Below are 9020 nucleotides of genomic sequence, written 5' to 3'. Positions count from 1 at the left end.
CCATCCATCCATCCATCCATCCATCCATCCATCCATCCATCCATCCATCCATCCATCCATCCATCCATCCATCCATCCACCCATCCATCCATCTTTCTTGTTCCGTTCAGGTTTTCAGAAAGGTGACAGTTTCCTGCTTGGTGTTACAAGTTGCTCTCTAAAAGCTACTAATTGCAGAAAACTCTCGGCAGCTGCTTATTTGTTCTGCAGCTACATACAGTAAGAGTATTTAGGGCATCTTCAGAGGGATTTGATCATCAATAATGTATGGCTTGGCCGTGTCTGAGAGGGAGCCAGTTTAGTTTTGAGCTCTGGTTGCAGATGTGTGTAACCGTGATGTAACTTAGTTGTCCTATTTTAGCCCGTTGTTAGAAACCTAAACACGCCACAGTCGTATTCCCAGCGGCAGTCTGAAAGGCAGAAGTGTGATGCAACAATGTGGAATAATTAACGTCAAGCTTCAGTATCTGTCTGTAAAAATGAGATTAAAGACGTTGTGAAAGCAGGTTGAAAACATGCAGAAAATACTTCAGAAGAAACCATAAATTATGCATTCTGGATATTTGTGCCAACTACGCTACAGGCTACATCTCAGTGTCTTGGGTTTTCAAATGTGTTGCATTACCAGAAAAATACCATTACGCCTGAGTCAATACTGCTTTTTAAGGGTAGAGAAAAACGTCTGTGCAAATACAGAACAAGTTAGAAGTGTTTTTGTTGACACTTATGGTGTAGTAATGATGCAAATAAGCACCTCTGATTGATTTAGATCAAACTTACTCCAGTATTATGTATAATTACTGTATCAACAGTGATAACTGAAATACTTTTAGAGCTTAAGCTATAAAAATATTCATCCCTTTGGATGTTTTTTGATTTTATTGCTGTCAGAAGTTTATTACTCTGAAGAAGCCATTTTTATAACCTTTCGACAGAAACCCTTGACAATGTAAAGACAATAACTACAAATTAACAATATAACATAAAAGTATTAAAGAATTAAAAGATAAAAACAGATCAACAGATCCTGTCCAGTGCAGCTTTAAATGGTTTTGTTCTCACGGCTGTGGTTTCCAGATTGATAATCAGTTTGAACGTTCTGCCTGAATGACTTTAATTTTCCATCGTCCTTCTTTTTTTGGTGCAATCTACCAATCTTCATGCAATTAGAGACTTAATGACAGACCCCAGTTTAAAACAAGTGAAATCAAGCTTTTCAGGGTTCTGGAGATTGACTTCTTTAAGCTGTAAGTCAGGCTTTGTGGTGACAACAGCCTCACAAAGATGCCCGAACGTTCATAAATGTAAAAGTCTTTAAAAGGGAAGATCTGAATAATAAACGAGAGCAACAAAAGGTGGGGGAGAGACAGGAAGTACAGTGATGAAGGGTGTTGGATTATACCGTGACACTGAAAGAAGCCTCTCATCTCTTTTTCCATCCCGCTCTTCTACTATTCACTCTCATTGTGCTCTTCACCTCCCACACATCCTCCACATTCCCCATCTGTGAGGATCCCATCGTGCACGTGCCTGTCAACACTCCGGGGGGCCACAAACGTTTTCCCAAAGTGGACGTGAACGAGGTCTTTGCCCAGGAAGGACCCAGTGGAAAAACTGAAGAGCTGGCAGGAGATGGAAGGAGAGCAGAAAACAGGAAACAAAATAAGGGAAAAGGATAAAGTGGAAAGGAGATAAATGATACGGCTGATTGGAGGAGAAGCAGAATGGAATTAGGAGGAAAATGAAGAAGAATTAGAAACATACAGAACAAACACTGGATAAGGAGATTTTAAAGGCAAGTAAAAAGTTAGAAATAAAAAGGTTATTGTTTTACACCAGATACTCTTCCTGCTGCAACCTCGGCTCGAACCTGCAGCTGCAGGATTACAAGACTGCATATAATGTGTCTGTGGTTTGGAACCAAGGGATCAGAGAGTCATAAGGCCATGTTTTTGAAAATCCAGCTCTAACGACGGGACTGCGGGCCGTCCTAAAGACGCTTCTCCTGAATGCATTTGCAAGCTGAGAGGCTACCTTTAGTGAGCTCATAGGTGTTTTATTCATGTGGTGGGGGGAGCATGGGTGTGTGGGGCACAGTGTGTGCAACATCATGTTGTGATTATTGAGAAGTTGAAGCAGGACTGGCCATGCTGGCCTCATGCTCACAACAAGCTGGCAGCACTCCGGCAGCAGTGAAACTAAGAGCACAGCGGTGTCATAGTTGTCGTCACATTTAAGGTCTTCTAGATTTGCTGTGATCCACCCACCTTCTAACAGTTCGTGGAAAATGAGGGTGGCCATCAGTCTGCAACAAAATAAATATAATACGCTGTGTTATAATAAAGCGGCATTTTGCTAACATATTTATGGCCATTAAATTCACTGCTCATGGAAATGTGTTCAGTAATTTTGTCCCAATACGATGTTGGGTAATTATTACCATAGGCTCTTAATGGTTCCTAGTTATTTTTGGCAAAAATATGTAAATGTTTTACCAGTTTTATTGAGATAATATGCTAGAGTTAGCTGTTTACTCATGTTAATGTCAGTATTATCATACTGCATGAAAAACATGTAGACTTGAAGAGCAAAAAAGTAACACACCTGGTGTAATTTTCCTTCTTGGCATTGTTAACCCTTGAAACAGACACATGCCAGTGGGAAAAGGAGCTGTCTCATTTTCACCACACACAAAGATTATCCTGCTAAAAGCCTGTCTTCCTTCTGTTACATCAGGTGAGGTCCGGACTCACAGCGACGTTGTTCAATCACATTCCAGGAGAGGCAACAATGGCTGTGCGTCTCCCAAAACAACCCCGAACGGAGAGAAGCCTGCTGCTGGGGAAGACAATGAAGATTAGCTGGAATGGGAGAGAATGTCAGGGTGTGCCTCTCCGGGATAAAACGTTAGGTATTTATGGAGTTTGGAGAAATGTCAGGTCATTTTTTGCCCCACATTATTTCAATCAGTTCATTTATTGATATTACAACAAGGATTATACACATGAATGAGTAAAATCCCTGGATGTGTTTTTACAGTTTAATGTGATCTTTGTTGTAAAAACAGCTTTCATCTTGATGTTTTCTTAGATATAATAAGTTAATCAGGTAATTCAATCCTTGTCTGCCTTCAAATCATAAATAAAAGCTTTTATTTGGTTAAAACGTTTTCCTAAATGGAGATTTTTAAAAACATTGTTTATGGTGGATCTGTGGAAATCTGTGTAGACAGGAAGTAAAGCAGCTGCCTGTTTTGTGCACAGCTATAATCACTCTGTGCTTAAAACTAAAACAACAATGGAGCCATTTGTTTCCATCTTTGTCCCTAACCTGTCACTATCTGACTTGGATCGTGTGCTACAAGGATTAATAACTGAAATAACAAATGAGCTACAGCTGATTTAGGAAAGTCTTCACATTGTCATTGGAAACGTTTAACCCTAACCTGATTCAAGATGGCTGCCACAGCTAACAGACATTAAAAAATGCCTATATTTCAGTCAGTTTAGTCAAACTTTAGCGTTGTAGCAGCTGAATCTGACAATAATTTGCACGAGATCTTCGTTTAAAAATTTCCGTTAACTATTTGGAGACATTGCTATCTGTCTGTTAGCAAAATATTTTATTTTCATTAAACTTTCAGAAAGCATCCACTTGATGTGACTTTGCAACTGATTACCTTTTGGAGCCCAACTCAAATCAAGATGGCCGCCACAGCAAACTGACCTTAGAAAACACAAAAATGGCTTTAATTCTGTCAATTTAACAAAGTTTGTGCTAAAAGTTTGTGTCATTGTGCCTGAATGTCATTTAAAACACTCCAAGTGTTATTCATTGTTGAGGTCTGTCGACTCTGTCTGTTAGCAAAATATCTCATGAACCACTGGATGGATTTTAATGAAACTCAAGGCAAACATTCACTTTAGCATTAGTCTAATTCAAGATGGCCGTCACAGCACATCAACAATAGCCAACACAAAAATGGCTTGAACGATTTTACAGGTTTTAAGGTAAAATTTGATGTGGTTGTATTTAAACGTATTTCATTTTATAATCGTATACAATCTTCAAGGTTTGGCAACAAAAGATAATCTGAAGGTCAAACTGTGGCTGCGAGCAGAAACGCTGGACCTTTAATTTGTTTCCCACCGTCCTGGAAACTGAACAGTTCATTGTTTTTACCTGCTGGCTGCCATGCAAACACAGGGAAGCTGCTGATTGGCTGAAAGGCAGCCGTCCCTGCTGCTGACGGCCTATCACAGCTCAGCTGCTGTCGACAGGATCACCTGTGTGTCACCTGTGTGTGTGAGCAGGTGAGGGGGTAGATAACCTGTCAGTGTGTGTTTATAGGTTTCTGCTCAGCAGTCAGAAGAATTTTAATACTAAGGCTGAACAGCAGAAAACAGCCCAACTCTACCTCTGCTTGACTGAGACAATATCTGGCTTATAAATATGCACATAAATATATTTGCTTTGAGGAGCCCACATTTCCATAGCTGCAGGGCAATAAAAAGAATATTTCATAAACTGGTGTTAAACAACTGTGTTAAAAATAAAAAGAACATCTGTTTTTACAGACTCAGAGATTTACTACAGAGATTTTCTTGAGTTTGACTTAAATTTACTCCAAAGTGAACTTTTAAGTAGAAAAAAGCAACGATCTGTTGTCCATATAAATAAAAACTCCTCGACTTGGGGCAGGACATCTTCCCCGACCCGGAGAGGAACTCTACCCTTTTCCATCTCAAGACCATGGCCTAAACATGTAGACAGTCTGATAAAAGAGTTTCTCCAATCTCCACAGTCCTGCTTTCTGGTTTTCTACCACAGTCCAGAAACATGCATGTTTGTTTTAATTTCTCTGCAGGATGGAGCATGAGCATGGAGAGTGAGGCAAACTCAATGCACAGGCTCATGATGAACTTCAGGAAAAAACTCACTTTATATCAATTAAAAGAAAACCCAAAAGTTGACGTGGCAGCAAAACAAAACCATAAACAGAATCCAAGGTAGCAAGACATGAGGGGACCCAGACAGCGCATGAAAGCAACAACAGACCAGTAAGTGGAGGAGACGACCGGGTTTTAAAGACAGGAGGGGATTCGGAGAGGTGAGCACAGGTGAGTGATTACAAACTTGGAGCAGGTGAAGATGGGCGTGGCAGGCAAACAGGGGATAACTGAGGAGAAGTGAATATGGCAAACCAAACAAAACCAAACACAGGAACAACTAAAGACAGAGGAGAACTTCAACAAAACCTAAATCCTGACAAAATGACCAGAATGTCAGCTTCATGGGAGCAAATCTAAACGGGTAACTTTACTAAAACTATGAATCATTTTAAAGCTTAATTAGTCAGTCATATATAGTCATTTAATAGAGGTTATCTATCCTCATAAGAGGGTTTTACAGCAGTGTGTGTGTGCGTGTGTGTGTGTGAGAGAGAGAGAGAGAGAGAGCTCTGAGTCAGAACTTCATCGTTGTTTTAGCTGCTGCAGAAACCAAGGTGACATTTCTGCTGTTATCATTAACTTCCTGCTCTAATCACTAAGAGAGGCTGAGCTGAGCCAGCTGACCAGCGCTGGCTCTGCAGGGGGCGGGGCAACAAGTGCTGCTGTGTGTGTGTGTGTGTGGGTGTGTGTGTGGTCAGAGAGAAAGGTGGTCTGAAAATACCGCCTGCAACCACAGCTAAGGTCAAAGGACAGAAAATGGAGAGGAGCCAATTCTACTGACAGTGCAGACTTTTTACACATGGACACACACACACACACACACACACACACACACACACAATAAACTCCTGACTTACTGCAAAAAACACATCTGAAACTGAAAAACCAAACAATAAAGTATACTTTACCCAGGTTTGTTACAGATGTGATTTATGCACCTTAAAGTAAATACACAGTTCTTTTTCTTCTTTTTGACCTGAACTTGGTTTTTGTTTTCAATAGATGAGACCAATTAAAAAAAACACTTTGTGTATTTTGCCCTTCAGTTGTTCCCATGCATATTAACCAAACTGTGAATGATGTTTGTCAAAAGTTACAATCCCACACCTACAGCAGCATCCAGCAATATTTTACATCACCGTTCTATTTTCAAGCATCAACGCTCCTGAAGGAAACAGGTTTTTTATGTGTACATTTCCCACATCTGGATTCCTGTAGCAGCTCTTCTTCTCTTGTTTAATTGTAGCGCTGTTTCATATCAAAAGTATAAAATTGGATGAGCAAAGGTTAATGTTTGAGGTTGAGAAAAATCCAGAAAATATATATCTGTAATAGCCTGGCAATCCATTAAACTCTAAGTGACCAATGAGCCATGCTGTTGTGTTGAGAACAGCCAATTTTTGTCTTTTTTTTGTGGCATTTTTAATTACATTGTGTCACTTTGTACCCCCTTTGTCATCCGCCTCCACTTTTAAGGTTTAATCTGCTGGAGTACACCTTTGACATGAAAATAGGCAGATCTGGACCAGTTACCTAATAAATGTATTTTAGCATGAGTGCTCCCATGCAGATGTCAGAATACAGCTCTTGCAGTCTTGAGATCAACTGGAGAGAAAATTTTGACTTTCAATTAACAAGACGGTGAGCCTCTGAAAATGAAGTGAGAAGCTTGGTGAACACCAGCAGTCACAGTGAAATACTACTTTACAGCTTGATGCATCCTAGATGCTTTAGTAGTGTCAATTAATACACTTTCTGCAGCATTCCTAGTGTGTTTTTGGCTTTAGTTTATAATGTGAATTGTTTATTGAGTATATTTATTCTGCCACATTTTTTGGTTTGGATCTGGTCGTCCTATCTGGAGAAACTCCCATTACTTTGACACAACAATGTTAAATCACCACAGCCTCACTACAGACGTTTTGTGCATGCTCAGAACCATTGTGGACCTATCACGCTCTTACACATGTAAGAGTGAGCCCATTGTGCTTCTAATACGGACCTGAATACCTCGCCAAGACCTCAGCTGGCCTGGGAACGCCTTGGGATTCCCCCGGAGGAGCTGGACCAAGTGGCTGGGGAGAGGGAAGTCTGGGTCTCCCTGCTGAGGCTGCTGCCCCCGCGACCCGACCCCGGATAAGAGGAAGAGGATGGATGGATGGATGGATGGATGGATGGATGGATGGAGGGATGGATGGATGGAGGGATGGATGGATGGACCCTGCAAAGACCACCCATGTTGAACCTGATTCTTTACTGACGTTTTGTCATCCAGTGTGAAAGGAGCTTTATGCATGTCTATTACGGACAAACTAAAAGAACGTTTCTTAGGTACTCATGAACACTGAAGAATGATAAATGCAAAGACATAAGTACAACATTTTCGTAAATCTGTCCCTGATTTCATACCTCAGTTTCAGAAATGCTGCACAGCTATAGGAATATCACCAAATGTTGCTAAAATCAAACCAGGTTCTGCATCAATAAACCACAGAGATGAACTTGTCTGCCGCTGCATCTTTGCCTCCAAGACATGTTTGCATAACTGAAACAGCAGCTGACACCCACACACCCACAAACATGGAGTGAATGGGCAGAACGACAAGCTGAGAGGCAGCTTGACATCATTTTCAGTTGTTCTTACCAGTTGGGTCATTTACATAAAAAGCAGACAACAGAGTTTATGAACTACACTGAGCAGATGTCTGAGTAGTCCTGAAATTTTATATGCCAGTCTTAAAATTGACAGAGCTTTAACAAGAGCATGTAGTTGAGAAAAAGGTCTGAAGGATTCTGTATTATCTTCAAGAGCAGAATAAGAGTTGACTTGGAGCGCTCACTATGAATCAGAAATACAGAAGAAAGCACAAACAAGTTGGCTGTGAGAGTAAAAACAAAGCATCAGAAAACAATCCAACACAATCCTCCACCTCCACAGCAGGGAGAAGACAAAACAGGGAGTGTGTGAACAATCTGTTCTGTTTGTTCTTAGTGCTGAGGAGCTGTTTCACTGTCTGACAAAGCCTCATGCTTCTCTTTGCCTACCTGTTCTCTCTTCACCAGGCACTTTGAATAACGAAGCGATCTGAGAGCCTGCTACATCCACATCTGAGCGAGCTGTCATCCAGGTAATGAACGAACCGGGAGCATCACGGCTTTTAGGCAGTGAAGTTTTCTACAGCAGGGTGAACTCGTTCACCATGACTAAAATAAACACAGAGTCCATGAACTATCACAAAGAAAGTAGACTGTTTACAGCACAGACCAAATGTCCCCACCTTCCCAGGTTATTAGAAACTGAAGCCAGCAGCACTCAGTTTATGGAAGCTGCCATGTTGTTTTTGGGATGTTGGACTTTAAGTCCCTCCTACTCCCTCGAACACAATCATGGTGTCACATGACCTTTCTTTTAAAGATGAAGTAACTGATTACAGCTAAATGACTGTTTGAGCATACAGCCACAGGGTATGAACTCTGTGAATCAACAGGAGTCAACACCTGAAAACAACTATCTAAGGTGTATATTTTTTTTTTAATTTGACCAAGTGCAATGTTCCATTTGGCAGGATGGGATAGATATGATCTATGTGACCACCAGGCAGCTTTGACATTCATTAGATGTTACTTTAACACGTAGCACCTTCATGGAATTTCAGTTGATGTTTTTAAAAGCAAAGTTAAGACTTACCTGTTCAGTGTGGCTTTAACACAAGTGCAGATTTAAGACTTCCACCCACCCAGTCCCAAAAACACCAGACGCATCAACATCAGACAACTTGAGACCAGTAGCCATGAAGCGTCTGTTAAAGTTGGTGCTCACACATTAAAACTCTGTGGTTCTTTAGATTCAGTTCACCTATCAACCAAATAGATTGGTGGATGATGTGGTTGTTATAGCCTTCCACCATACTGGACTGTAGCAGAACATACAGGTGCTGGTCATAAAATTAGAATATCATGAAAAAGTAGATTGATTTCAGTAATTCCATTTAAAAAGTGAAACTTGTATATTATATTCATACATTACATACAAACTCATATATTTCAAATGTTTATTTCGTTTAATTT

This window comes from Kryptolebias marmoratus, linkage group LG1 (assembly GCF_001649575.2).
Source record: "Kryptolebias marmoratus isolate JLee-2015 linkage group LG1, ASM164957v2, whole genome shotgun sequence".
In the NCBI taxonomy this organism is placed as follows: Eukaryota; Metazoa; Chordata; class Actinopteri; order Cyprinodontiformes; family Rivulidae; genus Kryptolebias; species Kryptolebias marmoratus.
Note: the sequence above shows the minus strand (reverse complement) of the source record.